The sequence below is a fragment of the Mastigoproctus giganteus genome, chromosome 13 (genome assembly GCF_048544385.1).
Source record: "Mastigoproctus giganteus isolate SK-2022 chromosome 13, ASM4854438v1, whole genome shotgun sequence".
In the NCBI taxonomy this organism is placed as follows: Eukaryota; Metazoa; Arthropoda; class Arachnida; order Uropygi; family Thelyphonidae; genus Mastigoproctus; species Mastigoproctus giganteus.
Genome location: NC_143587.1, coordinates 162,650,026 through 162,673,996, shown reverse-complemented (window position 1 = coordinate 162,673,996; position 23,971 = coordinate 162,650,026). Strand labels below are relative to the sequence as shown.

Here is a 23,971-nt window from a genome sequence, read left to right as displayed (position 1 = left end):
GTGTGACCCCAATTCACAAAGGAGGATCAAAACACGACACAAGTAATTAGCATTAGTAGAGGCATTTGATGCAAGCTTATGCAGCATCAGCCAAAAAAAAAAAAAAAAAAACCCACTTCCACTTCACCCCTCTGTTCGTTCAAAATACCTGTCCAGCTGAGCCTTAAACTTATTTAGACTATCAACCTCCACTACAAGGGATGGAAGTCTGTTCCACCAACCAACCACCCACTGGCTAAAGGCAAATTTCCGCACGTCTATCCTACATCTGTCTTTCCTCAATTTGAGTTTATGCCCTCTCAGGTGATTTTTCTGAGCTAGAGGAAGAATCCCATTAGCATTGAGCATGCTTAAACCATTCAAGGCTTTATACACCTCTATCAGATCACCTCGCTGGTGCCTAGTCTCCAGACACTGTAATTTGCAAAACTTAAGCCTTTCTTCGTAAGAGCACCCCTTTGTTCCATTCACTAATCTTGTTGCCGTTCTCTGTACTCGTTCCAGCAGCTCTACATCCTTCTTGAAATGAGGCCTCCAGACCTGTATACAGTACTCTAGGTGTGGCCTGACCATTGCCTTATACAATGGAATAATCACCTCCTTATCCCTGCTGGAAAAATTCCTGTATATCATTGACAATACTCCATGAGCTACTCTTGCAGCCCGTCTGCACTGCTCAGAGAACTTCATATCTGCCTGCACAACCACCCCCAAGTTCCTTTCATTCTCTACCACTGTCAGTGTAGTACCACAGAGTTGATACGTTGCTCCGGGGTTGCTGTTTCCCATATGTAGTACTTTACATTTGTCAATGTTAAACTTCATTTGCCACCTCTCAGCCCATATGCTCAACCTTTCCAGATCCTGTTGCAGCAGCATAGTGTCAGTAGTGTCCTTGACAACCCTGCCAACCTTTGTATCGTCTGCAAACTTGGACATTAAGCTTGATATACCATCATCAATATCATTTATAAATACAGAAAACAATAAAGGACCCAACACTGAGCCCTGAGGGACTCCACTAATAACATTAGTCCACGATGAGCAGTGTCCATTGATTACCACTCTGCCTTCCCCCCCTCAACCACCCCCTTTATCCATAGCAGCAATTTGCCTCCAATGTCACCCTGCTCCAATTTGTGTAGCAGTCTACCATGTGCAACAGTATCAAAAGCCTTTCTAAGATCCAAGTATATAATATCAAAGTTATTCCCTGCATCCAGTTCTTTTGTGACTGCATCATAGTATCCAATCAACTTGGTCAGGCAAGACTTCCCCTTAACAAAACCATGCTCTGTCTGAGCTATAACTGAAGTCTTGTCTAAATGATCTTGCAGTGCTTCTTTAACCAGTGCCTCCATTAATTTTCCTGGAACAGAAGTTAAACTCACAGGTCTATAACTACTTGTGTCAGCCTTTGATCCTCGATGTTGTTTGTTTTTTTTTTTTTTTTTAGGAGCATTAGCAACTAAGGCCATATTGCTCCGTGAACATGCGGTGGTCATTCCTGACCTTTCCGCATCCTCCGTATTTGGTGGTGACGGGCTCGAACCCCGGTCTAATCAAGAAGCGTGTGCTACTCACTGCTGCTCCTTCTTTGATCCTCCTTTGTGAATTGGGGTCACATTTGCACATTTCCAGTCTATGGGTACCTCCCCTGAGTCCAAGGAAGCTCTCATAATTATGGCTAAGGATTTGCTTACTTCCTTTGCTGCCTCCTTTAATATAACTGAATAGATCCCATCCACCCCAGGTGCCTTTCTTGTGTTTATCTTCAACAGTTCCTCCTCCACTTTACTCCCAGTTATTTCAAGATTCTGTAGCTTACTGCTAGAGTTGAATACACCTCTGGCATTCCCCTTGCTGAATAACTCCTCATGTGTGAATGTCGATGCAAAATATTCATTTAGTTTTTTAGCTACCTGAGCAGGATCATCAACAGTTGACCCATCAATATCAAGTGGACCAATTTGATTCATCCCCTTCCTTCTAGAGTTTACATAAGTAAAGAACTCTTTGCTGTTTTTCTTTGCATCCCTTGCCAAGGATTTCTCGTAATCTGCCTTCGCCTGCCTAACCTCCTTTGTAACTTGGTTGCATATCAACTTGTATCTATCATAGGCTTTTGTGTCATGCGTTATTAATTTGTAAGTATCCCATGCATTTTTCTTCTCTGCCATATGCCTGATTAGTTCATCTGACATCCATTTTGGCCTAAACCTTGAACAATATTTCTTAGTTGGTATGTAAAGCCTAGTAGCTTCCAAGATAAGTTCTTTGAATGCATCCCATTTTGAATTTGCTGTTGGTAACATCATCAGTTGGTCCCACTGTATAGAATTTAAATACTGTCTCAGTCCATCGTAGTCGCCTTTACGGAAGCAATAACCCTTCCCTTGACCCCTAATGGTAGTTACCTCTTTGAGTAAATCCCACTTCAGCACACTGTGATCACTGCCACCTAGTGGTTCATTTATCTGCAGATTCTTAATGCATGAAGAATCACTGCTGATAATCAAATCAAGAGTGTTACTCCCTCTAGTTGCCTCCCGAACATGCTGATGTAGAAAACAATCATCCAATAAATCCACACAAGCCCTGCTAGTGTGTGAGTAACCAGCCCCCAAATTCCAGTCAATATCTGGGAAATTAAAATCTCCCATTATAAGACTCTCTGATTTACTGGCCCACTCTATTTCCCTGTACAGTTTCTTATTATACTCATCAGAGTCATTAGGCCTATAGCACACTCCTACTCTCAATTTTGATCTCCCAATGCTTATGTCACACCAAACTGACTCAACACTGCACTGTCCAGTGATGTCGACTGGCTTCACTTCCTTGGTTTTTATGTGTTTCTTAACTAATAGCATAACCCCTCCCCCCTTCCTATCCTGTCTATCCTTTCTATAGACGTTGTACTCCCCAAATTGCAGTTCTGCATCCCTTATATCTGTGTGACACCAAGTCTCTGATATCCCAACAATATCTGCCTTTGATGTTTTGAGCAATACCTCAAATTCATCAAATTTATTTACTAAACTCCTAGCATTGGTGTACACGCAAGTATACCTGCACCTGTTTCTATTCTTAGCTACCCTAACACAACCCATGTGTTTACTTGTACTGCAATGGCTCCCAGCAGTCTCTGAAATACCATGTATCTTGTTTTTCAGGCTTCTGCTCATTCTAATAGAAGCAGTGCAAGAATCTCTTTCACCTCTGCCAGTGGCTACTGTCAATCTATTGGTAATTATAGACCTATTAGTGTAACTTCTGTTCCATGGAACGGAAGTTACACTAACATTAATGGAGGCACTGGTTAAAGAAGCACTGCAGGATCATCTATACAAGACTTCAGTTATAGCTCGGACACAGCATGGCTTTGTTAAGGGAAAGTCTTGCCTGACCAATTTGATTGGATACTATGATGTGGTCACAAAGGATCTGGATGCAGGGAATAACTTTGATATCATATATTTGGATCTTAGAAAGGCTTTTGATACTGTTGCACATGGAAGACTGCTGAACAGATTGGAGCAGTGTGGCATTGGAGCAAATTGCTGCTATGGATAAAGGGATGTTGAGTGGGAGAAGACTGAGTGGTAAACAATGGACACTGCCCATCGTTGACTAATGTTATTAGTGGAGTCCTCAGGGTTCAGTGGTGGGTCCATTGTGTTCTGTACTTATAAATGATATCGATGATGATATATCAAACTTAATGTCCATGTTTGCAGATGATACGAAGGTTGGCAGGGTTATTAAGGACACTAATGACAGTACGCTGCTACAACAGGATCTAGAAAAGTTGAGGAGATGGGCTGAGAGGTGGCAAATGACGTTTAACATTGACAAATGTAAAGTACTACGTATGGGAAGCAGTAACCCGAGAGTAACATATCAACTCTTTGGCACTACACTGACAGTGGTAGAGAACGAAAAGGACCAAGGGGTAATTGTTCAGGCAGATATGAAGTTTTCTGAGCAGTGCAAATGGTCTGCAAGAGTAGCTCATGGTGTCTTGTCAGTGATATACAGGAATTTTTCCAGCAGGGATAAGGAGGTGATTATCCCCTTGTATAAGCCAATGGTCAGGCCACACCTTGAGTACACTATACAGGTCTTGAGTTCTGTATACGCATTTTAAGAAGGATGTAAGAGAGCTGTTGGAACGAATACAGAGGAGGGCAACAAGATTAGTGAATGGAAGAAAGGATTTCTCTTATGAAGAAAGGCTTAATTTTTGCAAATGACAGTGTCTGGAGACTAGGGACTTGTGAGGTGATCTGATTGAAATGTATAAAGCCTTGAATGGTTTGGGCGTGCTTAATGCTGATGGGATTCTTCCTCTTGCTCAGAATAATCATCTGAGAGGGCATAAATTCAAATTGAGGAAAGGCAGATGTAGGGTAGATGTGCAGAAGTTTGCTTTTAGGCAGCAGGTAGTTGGCTGGTGGAACAGACTTCCATCTTTGTTGTGGAAGTTGATAGCCTAAATAAATTTCTGGACGGGTATTTGGAATAAATGGAGAGGCGAAATGGGAGAGGTGTGTGTTTTTTTTTTTTTTTTTTTGGCTGATTCTGCATAAACTTGCTTTCTTGCATTATGTGCCTGTGCTAATGCTAAGCTGTCAACTTCAACAACAGATGGAAGTTTTTTCCAGAAATGTACTGCAAACTACCCACTGGCTAAAGACAAACTTCCACAAATCTAGTCAGCAACCATCCTTCCCCAATTTGAATTCATGCCCCCCTTGTGTGTAATCAGAGGAAGAGGATCAATCCCATTAGCACTGAATTTTATCAACCCATTCTAAGCTTTAAACACCTGAATCAGATCATCTTTTAGATATAATAATTCCAAGCTTCCAAATCAGGTGTCCCCAAACTTTTAGTGAACTGGGCCACATATGAATTTTTTGAAATTTTTTGGGCCAGAGAAATTCCTAATTACTGAAAAACTATATTATCTGCATAACTTAATGTTACGCAGAGAAACAATTTTTATACCTACCTATATCTACAGATTCAAAAATAAATTGATGAATATGTAATATAAAATATAGTAGTTTGTTTATATCAAATTAATTAATACTTATTTATTGTACTAATCACAAAAATACTGTCAGTAAAACAAAATTAATTATTACTTATTTATTGTACTAATCACAAAAATACAGTTAGTAATACAACAAAATTATAATTTATGCCATGAATGTGGTTGTAGAGTGCGACTAAGTTTCGTAATATTGGGTTTTAAAGTACTAGTTCCAGTTCTTAAAAAGTCATGTAAATGCAGGTCAGTTAGACGTGATCGTATTTTTGATTTTACATATAATTGATTTTTGAAAAGGCCTGTTCACATATACATGTACTTTCGAAAATTGATGTAACCTTTCTTGCAAAATATTTAATGTTTAGATAATCTGACTCGGAGACTCAGATAATGTTGAATAAAAATTGAATTAGATTTTAATTTTTAAATATTGTCTTCAATGCATCATTATAATGAAGATCTAACAACTCTAATTGTAAATTCTCATCAACATCGTCAATGGGTACGTCAAACGGATTTTGAAAAAGTTCAAACACCTTTGAATTATTTTTAAAATCAGAAAATCTAGCCGCAAAATTTTCCTGCAGAAAACTAACATTTTGAACAAAAGTTTTGGTGGAAAAATTACAACTAAGCATATTTTTAGATAAATTATTGCAACTTGGAAAATGTGTAAAATTATTCCGAAGTAGTTGATTTTTAAATAATTCCAGTTTTGTTTCAAATGCTTTGACATTATAATACAATTCATTGACGAGTTTGTCTCATCCTTCTAGTTTCATATTAAGAAAATTCAGGTGTTCACATGTGTCTGTTAAAAAGGCAAGGTTCCACAACCATTTGAGATCTGACAGTTCTGGAATAGGTTTCAATTTTTTGTTCATAAATAGATCTATTTCAATCCTAAGTTCAAAAAATTGCTTCAACGCGTTACTATGACTCAACCATCATACTTCAGTTTAGATTAGATTAGATTATGATTTTATTGGCGCATTAGCATCTAAGGCTATTGTACTTCAGTGTGGTACAACAAATCACCATATTTAGCTTCAATTGTTTGAAGAAAATTTAAGTTCCCATTATTCACTCCAGTCTTGCAAATAAAATTTTACTTTTTTGATATTACAGTTAATGACTGAATCTACTCCCAAAATTTTTCTGCACAAAGACTGCTGGTGAATTATACAATGAAATTACATTGATTTTTTTTTTTTTTTTTTAATATTTTTACACTCAAGATATTTATGAAGCTGACCCATGAACCCAATTTTAGTACCGACCAAATTTTTATCGCCATCGTAACCACTGATAGCAAATCCCAATTCGAGGCCGTCAGTTGCTTCTGACACACTCAAAAATATATTTTTAAGTGTGTTCATCTTTCAATCTTTCTAATGAAAGTAGCTCTTCAGTTACTACAAAATTTGATTTACACCTCAAATGTAAATTAGTAATTGAACTGTATGATTTGTATCTTCACTCTCATCAATTGTTATTGAAAAATGTGTGAATTCACAAACTTTTTCTACGAGTTGATTTTGAACATCAGCTCCTAAATCTTCAATTCTGATCGTTACAGTTGATGAAGATAAACTTACAGATGCAAAATTTTTTTACTTTCTCAGGGCCAGGTGGGCAGGAGCAGCAGTGTGTTGCACACGCTTCTTGATTAGACTGGGGTTTGAGCCCGTGACCACCAAGTATGGAGGTTGCGGAAAGGTCACGGAATGACCACTGCATATCCCCGGGACAATACGGCCTTAGTTGCTAATGCTCCTAAAAACCAAATAACAACAACTTTCTCAGGACATACTTCTGCCAAACAAATTTGTTGTACAAATTCTCCATCTGTAAAGGCCCTTCCTTCTTCGGCAATGATTTGGGAGGCTCGAAAACTAGCTCTAACTGCAGATAAATTTTTATGAGTAAAAGTTCTAATCTTCTGTTGTTGACTTTGAAAAGTTTGGGTTAGTTCTTGGAGTTTGTTTTGTCACAAAGCTCCTTGAAATTTAGCATAATTTGAGGCATGTTTTGTGTAGTGACATTTCACATTATATTCCTTGAACACAACAAGGCTTCGTTACAAATAAGACACGTGAAAGTATCATTGAGCAGTACAAAAAAAGTAATTAATTGGCTACTGCTCATTAAAAATGTGACACTCAGCATCAACTTTTCTTTTCTTTTTTTTTTTTTTTTGACATCAACTTCGACATGATTTTTATGGGGGTCACTGGAATAAAAATTAAAGTAATTGTGAATATTGAAGTAAGCACTGACGTGTCTTAAGATATTATGAAATGGTTATTATGAAAACGTAAAGGTTATTATTATATTCATACCACTCTTATATCACGTGAAATTAATAATATAGTTTATTAGGCTGTTTGTCTAATAAACTACATTATTATAATATAAAACTTATAAAACTATAAGTTTTATATTATAATAATGTAGTTTAATAAGGTGACGTTTCGGATATCTTACCGATACCCATCATCAGACTATATGCTGTGGGAAGAACAGAAAGGGCTACAAATTTGAATATTTTAGGATATTACAGTTACAATTACCAATAATACAATTGCAGTTACCAGTATTACAATTTGCAAATTACGTTTCTAAAGTATTAAGTTTTGAATTGCTGTTACAATAAAAAACACTAAATCTAAGGTAATACAGAGATTAAATTCATATCTGCCGACATCCTCCTCTTGCCGATGCTACCAGAAACTTTGTACATACAGGCTGCCAGCAATAAATTTATAGCAGAAGGATTAACACCATTAACCAATAGGATAGTGTCATGTTTTTATTCTGGATCTGGAGTTCTTGTATAGTTGAAGCTAGGGGTGATCTTTGCTCCCATACTCTGAACATCAGGGTTCATGCGCCGGCTGGTTCAGGATCTTACAGATACTAATCATCAGACCATGTTGCTGATGCCAGGTTTTATCCTGGATCCGGGATTCTTGTGTAGTAGAAGTACAGTAGTGTACATACTCTGTACATTTGGGTTGGTGTTGCAGGCTGGCAAGGGATTAGGAAATCCCTATTTACTGTCTCTAATGCCTATTGCTATTTAGTGACAGGGTCAAGATTAACGGATTATTTTAACAATGTTTCAAAGAATAGCTTTGAGTAGAAATAGAATTAATATCTAACAATACTAAGCTGATGAAACAGAGGTGTCAACACTATTAATCAACTGACGAATGTTAAAATAATCTATAAAATGTATTTTTCATAAATTTTATTGGGATATAATATAAACATTAATTTTTACTATCTAATTGAAATATCCGTGGGCCGTGGTTTGGGGACCCCAGTTCCAAATGAAACATGTTTACAATAAAATGCATAAATAGGAAATAAGGAGCAACTTGACCACAATCACAATCTAAAAACAGTCATAGTTGAGTGGTCATGCACAAAGGTACAAAAAAAAAAAAACCAACATCTCAGAAACTATTTTCTAAAGAAAATAGAGTAATAAGGCTAAGTTACATTCTGGATCAGAGCATGCCCCCCCCCCCCACCATCCAAAGATTTACTACCTTTGGTTATAAACAACACAAGTGAATTTTACAGTACTGCAGTATAATCAGAGGGAAGACTAAGCTGCCATGTCAGAGGAAAATGTGTACTTTGTGAGTGGGCCTGAACACTTAACATTTCATTGATCTACTTTTTATTGCATCTGTGTTTCAGGAGAGATGGGTGAAATGGAACATCACTATAATTACTCTGAGATAACTATTGTTGTTTATAGAAATTTAATTGTCTAATTAAAGGAATATACTGCAGAAGAGAATACACTAGCTCAGTGGTCCATACTTTGGAAACTATTTCAGTAGCTTGTTCTCCTTTGTAGGTATAGTGTTTAATTCTACTAGTGTCTATTGTGAAATTTGTAACTACATTTTCCCCCCCTTTTGGAAACTGTGATCACCATGTTATATCCGAAACTGCAATATAAGTAGGTGTGATATATACTTGCCTGTACTTGTCTGCTTACCTCAGAAGTAATTATCATAGTCATAAGCCATGTGCATGCATAACATAACTTTTGTAACCCAAATGCCATGATGAATAAAGGTTACTTAATGACAAGATAATTAATACTCAGTCTTCTGTCTACCTTCAGCTCTATTCACAGCACAGTGCAGAACATTCTGACTGCTTGCCAGTTTACATAGACGGCTCAAAGTCAGAATCATACGTGGGATCTGCTGCTGTTTTTCCAGATAATACTAGATCAGAGTAGATACCCCTTGACTGCAGAGCTGCATGCTATAGAGTTAGCCCTAGATCACATAAGAAAACGCCGATACCAACCGTGTATTATATATGCCGATTCAAAGAGTGCACTACAGGCTTTATCAGCAGTGTCACACACTAATCATCCAACCCTGTCCCGAATTCAGCAGATAAAACATCCTCTATGCAGGTGGATTCGATATCTGCTTCTGCTGGATCCCCAGTCACTTCGGGATTAGAGGAAATGATTTGGCTGTCACTGCAGCCAAATCAGCAGTCCTGGCGGATAATCTTGACCTGTTAGTCCCCTATACAGACTACAGGCAAGTAACCCAAAGTAACTTACATTCTCAGTGGCAAGATTCGTGGCATCGCCTGGTTACTACAAACAAACTATGTTGGATTAAGCCTGTGCTCCATCTTTGGCGGTCGAGCTTACACAGGGATCACAAAGAGGATGCTGTTCTTGCTCGGCTCTGCATAGGACACTGTCATCTGACACACTTCTTTTTGCTGAGGGCTGATGACCCTCCTATGTGCGAGCAATGTGACACCATTTTATCCTTTCAACATATTTTATGTGATTGTACCAGTTTTAGAAATGCTCATTTTACTGCTTCTACCCATCTGACTGAGCCATATACACTCAGTCAGATTTTAAATGACAATTACAATGTGTCAGCAGTTTTTAAATTTTTAAAATCGATTAATATATATACACTCATATGAAATATAAAACTTGCTTTTATTATTGTACTGATTTTATTTAATGATATGCCCTTGTGTGTGTGTGTGTGTGTGTGTGTGTGCGCGCGCGCGCACACACTTTCGACGAAGTAACCTTTTTAAAAGGTTACCAGTCTTATCTTTCTTTAATTTTCACCTTTTCATGGCGCACTATAACCTTGCTGTTTTTGCACCACAAAAATCAAAATAAATCAATCAATCAATCGACAAGATAATTTTTATAGCAGTTTATATTAGATTAAATCTATCATGCATTATCAAAAGCTGTTCTTGAAATATGTTTGTTTGTTCGTGATTATTGATTTTGAGTTTTGCATTTACAAAAAGAAATCATGTATCATTTAAAGTCTCAACAGGGGATTGAGCTTGTGATGTTAACCAGAATTTAAAGAGTTAATTTTTAAATATAAAGTTGAGTTAATTGATGTGTTTACACAAGACTAACTAAATATTAAACTCTAAGCACAACAACAGGTTACACCATTAGTGTAATTGATAAAAGTATTTCATGTGTGTTTATTATTTCAGGTAGGTATATGCGATCAAATTCATTCAGATTGAGAATTTGTTTTTTTTTTTTTGTTTTTTTTTTCCTCTAACTATTCCTTGATTCTTTTTACAGAAAAAATTGAACAAAGTGATACAAATCAGAGCTATAAATAAAAAATAAAACAGCATGTCACTGGAAAAGGGATTTTACCGATTAAATAAACTAATCACTAAATGTTAAACCCGAAGGTCTTACATTTGTTATTCTCCAAGGTCTTACACTTTGTGAATACCAACCCCAAAATAATTTATACCATTGGTGGGGTTGAATTAAAGAATTAAAAAGTAGAAGAAGAAAAGGGTCTAGGAGTAACAATATGGGCAAAATGAAGTTTTCTGAGCAGTGTAAACAAGACAAGCATTCAGGAAAGCCCATGGTGTGCTATTGATGATTTATCGAACAATATCCTGTAGCGATAGGAACCTCATTATCCCATTGTAAGACCGCATTTGGAATGCTGTGTCCAAGTATGGAGACCCCATGTGAAAAAAGACATCGAGCTTCTTGAAAGGGTTCAAGACATGGTGAGATTAGTAAAAGGGTGACCGTATGAGGAAAGACTTTGATTATGTGGGCTACAGAGCTTGTTAACCAGGCACCTTAGAGAGGACCTGATTGAGGTTTATAAGGCTCTGAGAGGTGTAAATAAAATGAATGAAGGCAGAATTTTCACTTTTATAAAGAATTACAGAATAACTAAGGGCCATAAATTCAAATTACAGGGGAAGAGGTTTAGGCTAGATTATAGGGAGTTTTTTTTTTTTTTTTGCCAGTGAGTTATTGATTACTAGAACAAGTTGTCTTGGCTGATGGTTGTGGCTGACATTTTGAAGAAATTCAAAGGTCAACTGGATAGTTACTAGAACCCCCCTCCCCCGACTTTTGTAACAAACAACATTCTTGTATCCATTTGGATCACAAATATTGCAGCTAAGTCAATCACAGAATATTTCCAGGTAAAGTAAAATGACTACTTTACATATTATAAAGGGCTCAGGGTGCCAAGTAATTCAATACAGATCATTTACAAAGTGAATAGATTATTTTTTGCTTTTAAGGAACAGTTTTTCTTATTTATATAACATATTTCTTTTGCATTACAAGAAGTAAGCAGTGATCTCTATAGATCAATTTCAAAGTGGCTAGATTATTTTTGGTTGTAAAAACAGTTTTTCTTGTTTCTTTATATAATGCATTACAAGAATTAGGCAGAGGTACCCAAAGAGGAAATTGACCTTTAGCATTAGCAAAGGCACATAATGCAAGAAAGCAATCTTATATAGCATCAGCCAAAAAAAAAAAAAAAAAAACCCCTTATTTCATCCATCCACTCGCTTCAAATGTTTGTCAAGTTCTGCCTTAAATCTTTTTAAGCAATCAACTTCTACAATGACAGATGGAAGTTTGTTCCAGCAATCAACAACCCGTTGGCTTAAAAGCAAACTACCGCCGTCTTTCCTCAGTCTGAATTCACGCCCTCTCAGGCGATTATTCTGAGCAAGAGAAAGAATCCCATCAGCATTGAGCATGCTCAAACCATTCAAGGCTTTATACACCTCAATCAGATCACGCCGTAGGTGTCTAGTCTCCAGACACTGTAATTTGCAAAACTTCAGCCTTTCTTCGTAAGAGCAACCCTTTGTTCCATTCACTAATCTTGTTGCCCTTCTCTGTACTCGTGCCAACAGCTCTACATCCTTCTTAAAATGAGGTCTCCAGACCTGTATAGGCAATGGTCAGACCTCAAGGTGTGGTCTGACCATTGCCCTATACAAGGGGATAACCACCTCCTTATCCCTGCTAGAAAAATTCCTGTATATCATTGACAAGACACCAGAGCTACTCTTGCAGCCGGTCTGTACTGCTCAGAAAACTATATCTGCCTGCACAATTACCCCCAGGTCCTTTTCATTCTTTACCACAGAGTTGATACATTACTCTGGTATTACTGCTTCCCATATGTAGTACTTTACATTTGTCGACGTTAAACTTCGTTTGCCACCTCTCAGCCCATCTGCTTAACTTTTCTAGATCCTGTTGCAGCAGTGTACTGTCATTAGTGTCATTAACACCCGTGCAACCTTCATATTGTCTGCAAACTTGGACCTTAAGCCGTATATGCCATCATCAATATCATTTATAAATACAGAAAACAACAATGGACCCAACACTGAACCCTGAGCGACTCCACTAATAACATTAGTCCGCAAAGAGCAGTGTCCGTTGATTACCACTCTGTCTTCTCCCACTCAACAATTTCTTTATCCATAGCAGCAATTTGCCTCCAGTGCCACACTACTCTAATTTGTGCAGCAGTCTTCCATATGCAACAGTATCAAAAGCCATTCTAAGGTCCAAATATATGATATCAAAGTTATTCCCTGCATCCAGTTCCTTTGTGACCACATCATAATATCCAATCAAATTGGTCAGACAAGACTTCCTCTTAACAAAACCATGCTGTGTCCGAGCTATAATTGAATTATTGTCTAGATGATCCTGTAGTGTTTCTTTAACCAGTTATATAACACTTGAACCATCTTTAACCAGTGCCTCCATTAATTTCCCTGGAACAGAAGTTAAAGAGGTCTATAATTACTTGTGTTGCCCTTCGATCCTCCTTTGTGAATTGGGATCACATTTTCGCATCTCCAGTCCATGGGTACCTCCCCTGCGTTCAAGGAAACTCTCATAATTATGGTTAAGGGTTTGCTTACTTAATTTGCTGCCTCATTTAATATAACCAATTAGATCACATCCATACCGGGTGCCTTTTTTATCTTCAACAATTTCTCCTCCACTTTCCTCTCATTACAAAATCATCTAGCTCACTGCCAGAATTTAATTCACCTCTGGCATTCCCCCTCCTGAATAACTCCTCATGCATGAATGTAGATGCAAAATAATCATTTAGTTTGTTAGTCACCTGAGCAGGATCATCAGCAGTTGAACCATGAATATCCAGCGGACCAATCTGATTCATACCTTTCCTTCTAGAGTTTACATAGGTAAAGAACTCTCTGCTGTTTTTCTTTGCATCCTTTGCCAAAGATTACTCATAGTGTGCCTTTGTCAGCCTAATCTCCTTTGCGACTTGGTTACAGACCAGCTTATATCTATCCTAGGCTTCCATGTCACCCATTAATTTAAATGTATTACATGCACTTTTCTTCTCTGCCACATGTCTCATTAGTTCATCTGACATCCATTTAGGCCTAAACCTTGAACAATATTTCTTAGTTGGTAGTAAAGCCTAGTAGCTCCCAAGATTAATTCTTTGAATGCTTCCCATTTTGAATTTGGTGTTGGTAACATCATCAGTTGGTCTCACCGTATAGAATTTAAATACTGTATCAGACCACCGTAGTCGCCTTAACGAAAGCAAAAACCCTTCTCTTTACCCTTGATGGTAGTTGCCTCTTTGAATAAGGCGCCTCTGTAGCCAGGTGGGAAGGAGCAGCAGTGCGTAGCACACGCTTGTTGATTACACTGGGGTTCGAGCCCATCACCACCAAATACGGAGGATGCGGAAAGGTCAGGGATTGACCACCGCATATTCTCGGAGCAAAATGGCCTTAGTTGCTAATGCTTCTAAAAACTAAACAACAACAACCTCTTTGAATAAATCCCACTTGAGCAAACTGTGATCACTGTCACCTAGTGGTTCCTTTATCTGCAGATTCTTGATGCATGAAGAATCATTACCGATAATCAGATCAAGAGTATTACTCCCTCTAGTTGCCTCCAGAACATACTGATGTAGAAAACAATCATCCAATAATCCACAAAAGCCTTGCTAGTGTGTGAGTGACCAACCCACAAATTCCAGTCAATATCCAGATAATTAAAATCCCCCATTATAACACTCTCTGATATACTGGCCCCCTGATTTTTTTCCCATACAGTTTCTTATTATACTCATCAGAGTCATTAGGCCTATAACACACTCCTACTCTCAATTTTGATCTCCCAGTGCTTATGTTACACTAAACTGACTCGAAATTACACTGTCAAGTGATGTCAACTGGCTGCACTTCTTTTGATTATACGTGTTTCTTAACTAATAGCATAACACCTCCTCCCTTCCTATCCTGTCTGTCCTCCCTGTACACTGTACTCCTCAAATTCCAGTTCTGCATTGCTTATATCTGTGTGACAACAAGTCTCTGATATCCCAACATTATCTGCCTTTTGATGTTTTGAGCAATACCTGAAATTCATCAAATTTATTTACCTAACTCCTAGCATTGGTGTACACGCAAGTATACATGCACCTATTTCTATTCTTAGCTACCCTAACACAACCCATGTGTTTACTTGTACCGCAATGACTCCTAGCAGTCTCTGAAATACCCTGCATATTGTTTTCCAGGCTACTGCTCATTCCAATAGAAGCAGTGCAAGAATTGTTTTCACCTCTGCCAGTGGCTACTGTTAATCTATTAGTCTGTGTATCCCCCCCAAGCTAGCAGTTTTCTGACCCACCTAACACTGCCTTGATAGTATCAGCAAATATTCTTGCACCCTTTCTATTTAAATGTATCCCATCTCTGTAGAAGCAGTCTCACCTGTTAACAAGTACAGACCAGGCTGAAAAAAATTCTAGCCCTTGAGCCCTGCACAGTCTTTCCAGGGCCAAATTGATCGACAAGGCTCTCATCATATTCTCCTTCCTATCGTGTCTGGACAGAATTGCAGACACTTTCAAATTCAACCCTAATTCACGGCCTTTTTTTCAGCAGTGACCTGTACTTGCTAAGTAATTCCGCCGGTCTCCTACTCTTATTATCATTAGTGCCAATGTGTACAACAATATCACCTTTTGTGCCCTTAAAAGATATATGCTCTACAAAGTCATCAACCTTTGCCCCTGGCAGACATACTCTGGTCTTGTTCCACCTATAATTTTTACATACTATGTTGCCTGTTTCCCTGATAATAGTCACTGGCAACTACTAGTTCATGTGGGATCAGTGCATTCTGCCTTCGGGGTTGCCGCTGTGTTGCGTGATGATCAAGTGCAAGCTCTGGTGTTGAATGTGGTCAGCTGAGAGATTGATGGGCCCCTCAATTTAGATCCTTTGACAGCATCCACCCTGTCCTTCAAGCTCTAATTTAAGCTCATAACAACCCTGAGTTGTCGCCTGATTTCCTCACATTCCTTACATTGCGCACACACAAAGACATTCCCCCTGGCAATATCACGTCCCGTACCTGATTGCTCCACAGACATCAAACAAGCAGTGCATTTTAAAAGGCATTCAGAGGGCAACAGCCCCCCTGAGCCCTGAGCCACAGCACTCCCATTAGCTTGAGCCTTTTGATTTGCTGCTCTGGTCTGAGTCATGATTTCAATTCAATTTCAATAAAATTTCAATTTCAGTACAAAATTGTAACCCTAAGCTTATATCCCAATGCAGTTATAACACTATATATCTATTTTTTCAGCATAGAGTATTATCTCCGAGTTTTGTTATATATTACTACTCCTATGGGAGTTTCCTGTTTAAAATTGTTGCTTTGAGTGGAAAAAAAATTTCTGATATCCTTACAGTAGAGCAGTGGTTTGCAAAACTGTTCCAGGGGGTTCGCAGTAAAAATGCTGTGATGGCGTGTGCTTAGATTTCCATAGGAAATTTTGGAAACAAGATTTTGAAATGAAAAGGGCAGAATGATAGGACAAATTGTAGGATCAGAATCAACTTTAGATAGTTAAAAATAAGTAGCTTAATTAGGAATAGATATAATTTTAGTTCCCTTTCCCAGAGAGAGGAGTGCCCTTAACCGGAACGAAACATAAAGATTGGCAGTTGAAAGCTTTGAAGTGTTTCCAGTGAGAAAGGTAGGGAAGGAAAGATAGATACTTAGCTCAAGCAGCTAAGGAATAAATTTATATAAATGCAATAATTAAACGAAGGCAAGGAGGAATGAGGCAAAATAAATAGAGAGGGATTTGATTGACCAGGTTGTGACGTGTAGAAAGGGGAAAAATGGCTCTTGGAAGAAAATATATTTCTTCCCCACCAAAAATCCATATATTATATAGAATAAATAACAATTATATATAAATTGTTAATAAAATATTATTATATAAATTATTAATAAAAATATTATATAAATTGTTAATAAAATATTATTATATAAATTGTTAATAAAATATTATATAAATTGTAAAATGGAATATATTATATTCCATATATTTTTGGAATTTTGGCATGAAATCAAAATTCCATATTTTATATAGGATTTTGGCGCGAAGAAGAGAGTGGTGTGTGTGAAGAAGGGGTTCACGAGTCAGTAAAAGTGGAAGAAGGGGTTTGCAAGTCAAAAATGGTTGGGAACCGCTGAATTACAGGAATGTCTGTAAGTGGTTGCAAGGATGGAAGTGTACTTATCCCTCACACACTTGCGCAGAAAGTTTCTAGCTTACTTTGAGAAGCTACCTCCAAACTGGCTTCTCTGTTTGAAGATGGTGGAAAGTGTGTGCCCACTGGCACTGTTGTTGAAGCTTCATGAAGTTTCTTAAGACAGATATCACTGATTGAAACATTTACACGATCCAAGATGCAATATTGCATACTAATCTTGCAATTTTTTCTTGTTTTTTTTCTGCTTTCACATATTTTTTCAAATGTCAGTCAGTAAGTCCGGAATTTTTTTCCTTCTTCGTACATTCTTATCACAAATAATACAAAAGACAATACTACCATCCATAGTAAAATCTTTACTGTAATTCTATGTTTAGTGGCAGATTATTTGATTTTTGGCATTTTGAATGAAACCTCTAACTGCCTATTGTGCAAATTTTTTATAGAATAACTGACCTGTTTGTTACACTTTCAAAGAATGTACTCTCATTTAATGGCATAATGACATGAGAATTAAGGCAAAATACCATTGATCTGTTTTTGTACATTCTTTTTACAAATAAAAATGCCACTGATGTGTTTTCCCCTTTGTACATTCTTTTCACAATTAGCACAAAAGACAATACTGCAGTCTATATTATGAGGTGTGTTCAAGTTATAAGGTGTCCAAATTTATTTCTCACTAAGTACACAAGATATAGAGGTGACAATTGCTTCACTTTTCAACAGTCTTCTGGAAGCTGCACACTTTTTTCACACCTGTTCTTCTGATGCCAACGTAGCCAGGTGGGAAGGAGCAGCAGTGCGTAGCACACGCTTCTTGATTAGACTGGGGTTCGAGCCCGTCACCACCAAATACGGAGGATGCAGAAAGGTCAGGGAATGCATATTCCCGGAGCGATATGGCCTTAGTTGCTAATGCTTCTAAAAACCAAATAACAACAACAACCTGTTCTTCTACTCAGTAAGGCTGTGGCAAAGCTTTCTTTGGAGATATATTTGGCCTACTGATAAATGACAGAAGCAGCTGCTTGTAAAGTCGGAAATCTTCAGCCACAAAAAGCTACCTTCATCGTTGGAAACAGCCAACACTCACTAGGTGCAAGGTTAGGTGAGTATGGAGGATGTGGGATAACCTCAGTGTTGTTTACTTTAAAAAAAATTTTGCACATTTTCAGAACGATGGGGTGAAAGCATTGTCCTGATGGAAACGAATGTGATTCAGTCTGTGTGGATGCTTTTTCTGATGTGCTGGAACTTTTTCTTCAAAATCTCTTCATGTGAATTTCCTGTTACTGTAGTGCCCTTGACTACACAATGTGTAAGGATTATGCTATCAGTATTTCATAAAACTGCAACCATTGTTTTCTCTTCATTTCCAGCAACACAGAATTTTTTGTGCAGCAGTGAATCAGTGTGCTTCCATTGGGCAGACTGATGCTTCATTGCTGGAATGAAGAGCAGAACCCATGTTTTATCCATCATGACAATCGAGGAAAAGAAAGAGCAGTTCTTTGCAGCATCTCGATTGGACTTAACACAAGTTGACACGATTTTATTTTAGTTCCTGGAAAAGCTACCTTGGAGCCTACCGAGCTGGTGCTTTGCTCATTCTGAGATCTTCATGGAATATTACGGATCCAAGAGAAATGGCTGCAGCTGTTGCAGTTTCATCCACTGTTGATCTTCTGTCACCCAGAACCATTTCCTCAACCCGGTAGATGTTAGCCTTGGAATGAATGGTTTGACATCTTAGTTCATGTGCTTCTTTGTTCTTGCAGGACTCCCACGACGAAACTTGCACACCCAGCTATGAACATTTTTCACAACCATAAGGCCTACAAGACACTTATGACATTTCCGTTGGATTTTTCCTCGTGAGTTGCAAAAATCAAATAACAACACATTGTTCTTAATGAGTGAAGGATAAAATTAAGTATTATAAACATAATATGCTGTAATTAATGTGACATACTTCAATGTGCAGCCACCTTCTGAAGCCATTCAGAACTAACTAGCAGTTACACTGAAAGCGGTCCTGCACATATACTTCAATTATTTTGTGAGAAATGAATTTTAAGATATTATAACTTGAACACTCCTCGTAAAGTATTTTCTGTGATTAACAATCCATAATTCTACTATTAGAGCAAAACACTGTTGACTTGTTTTCCCCTTGGTACATTCTTTTTGCAATACTTCCATCTGTAGTAAAATATTTTCTTAGATTGATGATCAAAATTCCATAAGTCTAGCAGCAAATTTTATTTTTAGCATTTAGAACGAAAGCTCCAACATAATAAATATGAATTAAGGCAAACACCATTGACATGTATTCCCACACTAATTTATTGTAATGCAGTTTAAGCTGTTTAGAGCAACCCTCTTTTTAATATTATAATGTCCTATGTGGTTGTTACCAGCCAATTTCTCATTAACTTAATGCCATTTTACATTCAGTATAATGACCTTTGAAATAAAAGAATTTCTTATAACAACCATAAATTTCTACCTATTAATCTGAATTTTTACTTTTTAATTACGATATTCACATTTAAAAGTGGCAGAACACTTCAATATATTTGAAGTAATTGCAGCCTGACCATGAGGAATCATTTGTTACGATTTCCCATGCTCTTTCCTCACAGTGCAGCAATGAAACGAACATCCATTAGAAGTTAATTTTATTAGTTAGTGTATGTTTATTGGTAAAAAAAAAACTTATGTTAGGGTCACGCAGAAAGTCACTTCAACTACTCGTGTGTTGTCTGTGCGGATAGCACAGTGGTATCGTCACTATCCTCCCCACACCGGGCGGAAAAGGCCTGGGTTTGAATCCCGTCGATGGCCCGGGGAACTTTAATGGGCTTTTTTCACTCCATGGCTGAGTTAGTCGGTCTCAGGTGTAAATATCAAGATTTTTCCCCCCGGAAACAAGGTTTTTTTCATCCAGCAAAACAGGCAAATTGACCAGAGAAGAGTGCAATTTATAGACAAAATAAATATATGGGTAGATGTAATCATTTACAGGTGACCCTAATATCATAATTTGGTTTTTACCCAAATTATAATATTATGTTGTGTCTGTAAATTGTGTGTTCTCTGGTCAATTTGCCTGACTTACTGGATGAAAAACCTAATTTTTCCAGGTTTGTTGGTATGGCTCCAAGAATGCTTTGCCAATTGCAGATAAAATTAGGATTTTGTAAGCCGTAGATAATTGTGTGCATTCTAAGACTGACAGTGCCAAACAGTTGAGCATTCCTAAGAGCACTCTCTCTCTGTTCACTATTCGGAAAGCGATTGAAAGCGATTCTGTTCCTGGAAAATTAATGGAGGCACTTTTTAAAGAAGCACTGCAGGATCATCTAGACAAGACTTCAGTCATAGCTCAGACACAGCATGGTTTTGTTAAGGGGAAGTCTTGCCTGACCAATTTGATTGGATACTATGATGCAGTCACAAAAGAACTGAATGCAGGGAATAACTTTGATATTATATACTTGGATCTTAGAAAGGCTTTTGATACTGTTGCACATGGAAGACTGCTGCACAAATTGGAGCAGTGTGGCACTGGAAACAAATTGCTGCTATGGATAAAGGGGTGGTTGAGGGGGAGAAGACAGAGTGGTAATCAATGGACACTGCTCATCATGGACTAATGTTATTAGTGGAGTCCCTCAGGTTTCAGTATTGGGTCCATTATTGTTTTCTGTATTTATAAATGATATTGATGATGGTATATCAAGCTTAATGTCCAAGTTTGCAGACGATATGAAGGTTGGCAGGGTTGTAAGGACACTACAGACACTATGCTACTGCAACAGGATCTGGAAAGGTTGAGCAGATAGGCTGAGAGGTGGCAAATGAAGTTTAACATTGACAAATGTAAAGTACTACATATGGGAAACAGCAACCCCAGAGCAACGTATCAACTCTGTGGTACTACACTGACAGTGGTAGAGAATGAAAGGGACCTGGGGGTGATTGTGCAGGCAGATATGAAGTTTTCTGAGCAGTGAAGATGGGCTGCAAGCGTAGCTCATGGTGTATTGTCGATGATATATAGGAATTTTTCTAGCAGGGATAAGGAGGTGATTATTCCCTTGTATAAGGCAATGGTCAGACCACACCTAGAGTACTGTATACAGGTCTGGAGGCCTCATTTCAAGAAGGATGTAGAGATGCTGGAACGAGTACAGAGAAGGGCAACAAGTTTAGTGAATGGAACAAAGGGGTGCTCTTACGAAGAAAGGCTTAAGTTTTGCAAATTACATTGTCTGGTGACTAGGCACCGGTGAGGTAATCTGGTAGAGGTGTATAAAGCCTTGAATGGTTTGAGCATACTCAATGCTGATGGGATTCTTCCTCTTGCTCAGAATAATCACCTGAGAGGGCATAAATTCAAATTGAGAAAGGACAGATGTAGGATAGACGTGAGGAAATTTGCCTTTAGCCAGCGGGTGGTTGGTTGGTGGAATAGATTTCCATCCCTTGTCGTGGAAGTTGATAGCCTAAATAAGTTTAAGGCTCAGCTGGACAGGTATTTCGAACGAACAGAGGGGTGAAGTGGAAGTGGTTATTTTTTATTTATTTATTATTATTTTTTTTAATTAATTAATTAATTTTTTTTTTTTGACTGATGCTGCATAAGCTTGCTTTCTTGCATCAAATGCCTCTACTAATGCTAATGAAAGAGTTTAGAGAAATCTGCTATACCGGGCAGGATTTCAGCATGAAATTTGAAGTATCTGGTGCTTAAAAAGGTAATTTTTGAATGGCTAATCGATGATGCATGCAAAAAACGTTCCCGTAGATGGTAATCTTTTAAAAGCTAAGGCTGAATTGTTTGTGCGTTGAATTGATATTGAAGAATTTATAAATTCAGATGGATGGCTCCAGAAATTTAAGACTCATCATGACCTGTCTTTCAAAAAAAGTGCATGGTGAAAGTGCAATCGTGTACAATAACGCCACAAAAGAATGGGAAGAAAATAGTTAAAAAAATGTTTTGCTGACATACGACCACAGACATCTTCAGTGCTGATGAAAGCGGACTCTTTTTTTAAATTGCTACTAGATAAAATATTTACATTTAAAGGTGAGAAATGTAGTGGCAGGACAAAGGCCAAACAATGAATAACTGTTCTCCTAGCAGCAAACATGTCTGGCACAGAGAAGTTTCCTCTTTTAATCATTGGGAAAGCCCAAAAGCCTTGATGCTTTAAAGGTTCGAAGACATTACCGAATGTGTATCGAGCACACCAAAAGACATGGATGACATCACAAATCTATGAAGAATGAATCAGAGTCTTAGATCGCAGAATGAGTGAGTAGAATGGAAAATTTATTTGATGTTTGTGGCATCCCTCATTGTAAAGTAAATGACCTATGTGCAATCACTGTTGAGTACCTACCACCAAATATGACGTCAGTTCTTCACCCTGACCGCTAGAAATCATTTGTGTTTTTTTTTTTTTTTTATTTTTTTGGTAGTTGTTGGCGCATAGGCTTCTGTGGCCATAATGCACCTCCCCAGGTTTTTACAGTACTTTGATCCAAGCCCGAGGCGGGAATCGAACCCGCGACCTTGGGGTTGCCAGGCAAGCACTTTACCCACCCGGCTAGCCCGGTCGGCTATAAATCATTTGTTAATCACTTTTTTTTAAATTTTGTTTTGTAGCATTCTTTGTAGCACACAATTTTGTTTAATAGCATTCTTTGGAATCATTTCCAAAGAATGCTATTAAACAAAATTGTGTTGTCTTGAAGGCAAAATTCAATGCGAAATCGGCATCCTGCAAGCAATGTATATTTACATGTTTCAGTATGAAATGAAGTTGATGAAAAAGTGATCACCAACTGCTTCAAACATGCTGAATTTTCTGCCTTGAATGATGCAATGTGGAAAGTTTCGTGTTCTTCCTCTATTAATTGTGAAGAACGGTCCAATAGTAGGAAAGAAATATTTGAGCATGTATGTTGTCTTCACCTAAACTTTCAGAAAAAACAGGCTTCAAAGATTATGCAGTGGATGCGGACATTGAATGTTTCAGGATATGCATGAATGAAGAGGAACTCATTGCAAACTTAATAGAATCTTCTGAAATTTGTAGTGATGAAAATGAGGAACCTACTGTGATTGAACAAGAAGTTCCAGTGAAAGATGATCATCAAGGATTAGAACATCAATTTTTTTTTTTTTTTTTTTAAGTGCAGCCTAACCAAAAGTGAAATAACTGCTATCGCGAACCTTCATAATTCTCTTTTAAAACATGCTCTACTATTGAAACAGTGTGTTTTGACAGATTATTTTAAAGTATGGAACAGTTCTACAAATAGGTATGGAGCCTGTGTAGTGAAATTTACAATTAAATTGTAACCTTAATTAAATGCAAAATTTACAATCATAATATAATGTATTAGTAGAATTACATTAAATGTTTAAGCTCTTACTTTTATTGCTGATTTTACGAATGATTGATATAACGTCCTTCCAACATAACAACCGTTTTTCTCATTCCTTACAGGGTCGTTGGCACCTCTGTAGCCAGGTGAGCTTGAGCAGCAGGGCGTAGCACACGCTTCTTGATTAGACCGGGGTTTGAGCCTGTGACCACCAAATACAGAGGATGTGGAAAAGTCAGGGAATGACCACCGCATATTCCCGGAGCAATATGGCCTTAGTTGCTAATGCTCCTAAAAACCAAATAACAAACAAACAAACAACAAACAGGGTCATTATATAGAGCTTTGTCGATAACATGTCGATAAAACTGATCCGTGTTGCTAATGATATTCATGTTATATGCATTTATATTCACTAATCATTAAATTAACCAAAATATGCAAATAATCCAATGTCTAATTATAACATTTGAATAAAATTCTACCCCTGAAACCAACAAAGGTAGATTTCATATGATGCAGTAATTCTTTCTAGAACAAGATATCCACCAAACTTTTCATTCAAATCACAGAAAATAT

At 37.7% G+C, this 23,971-nt stretch overlaps 1 protein-coding gene across 1 annotated transcript in view; it reads left to right on the top strand.

The window, feature by feature from the left end:
- The window catches only part of LOC150076565 (uncharacterized), a 308,265-nt gene that overhangs the window by 61,604 nt on the left and 222,690 nt on the right, over positions 1 to 23,971 (top strand). The window lies entirely within an intron of this gene.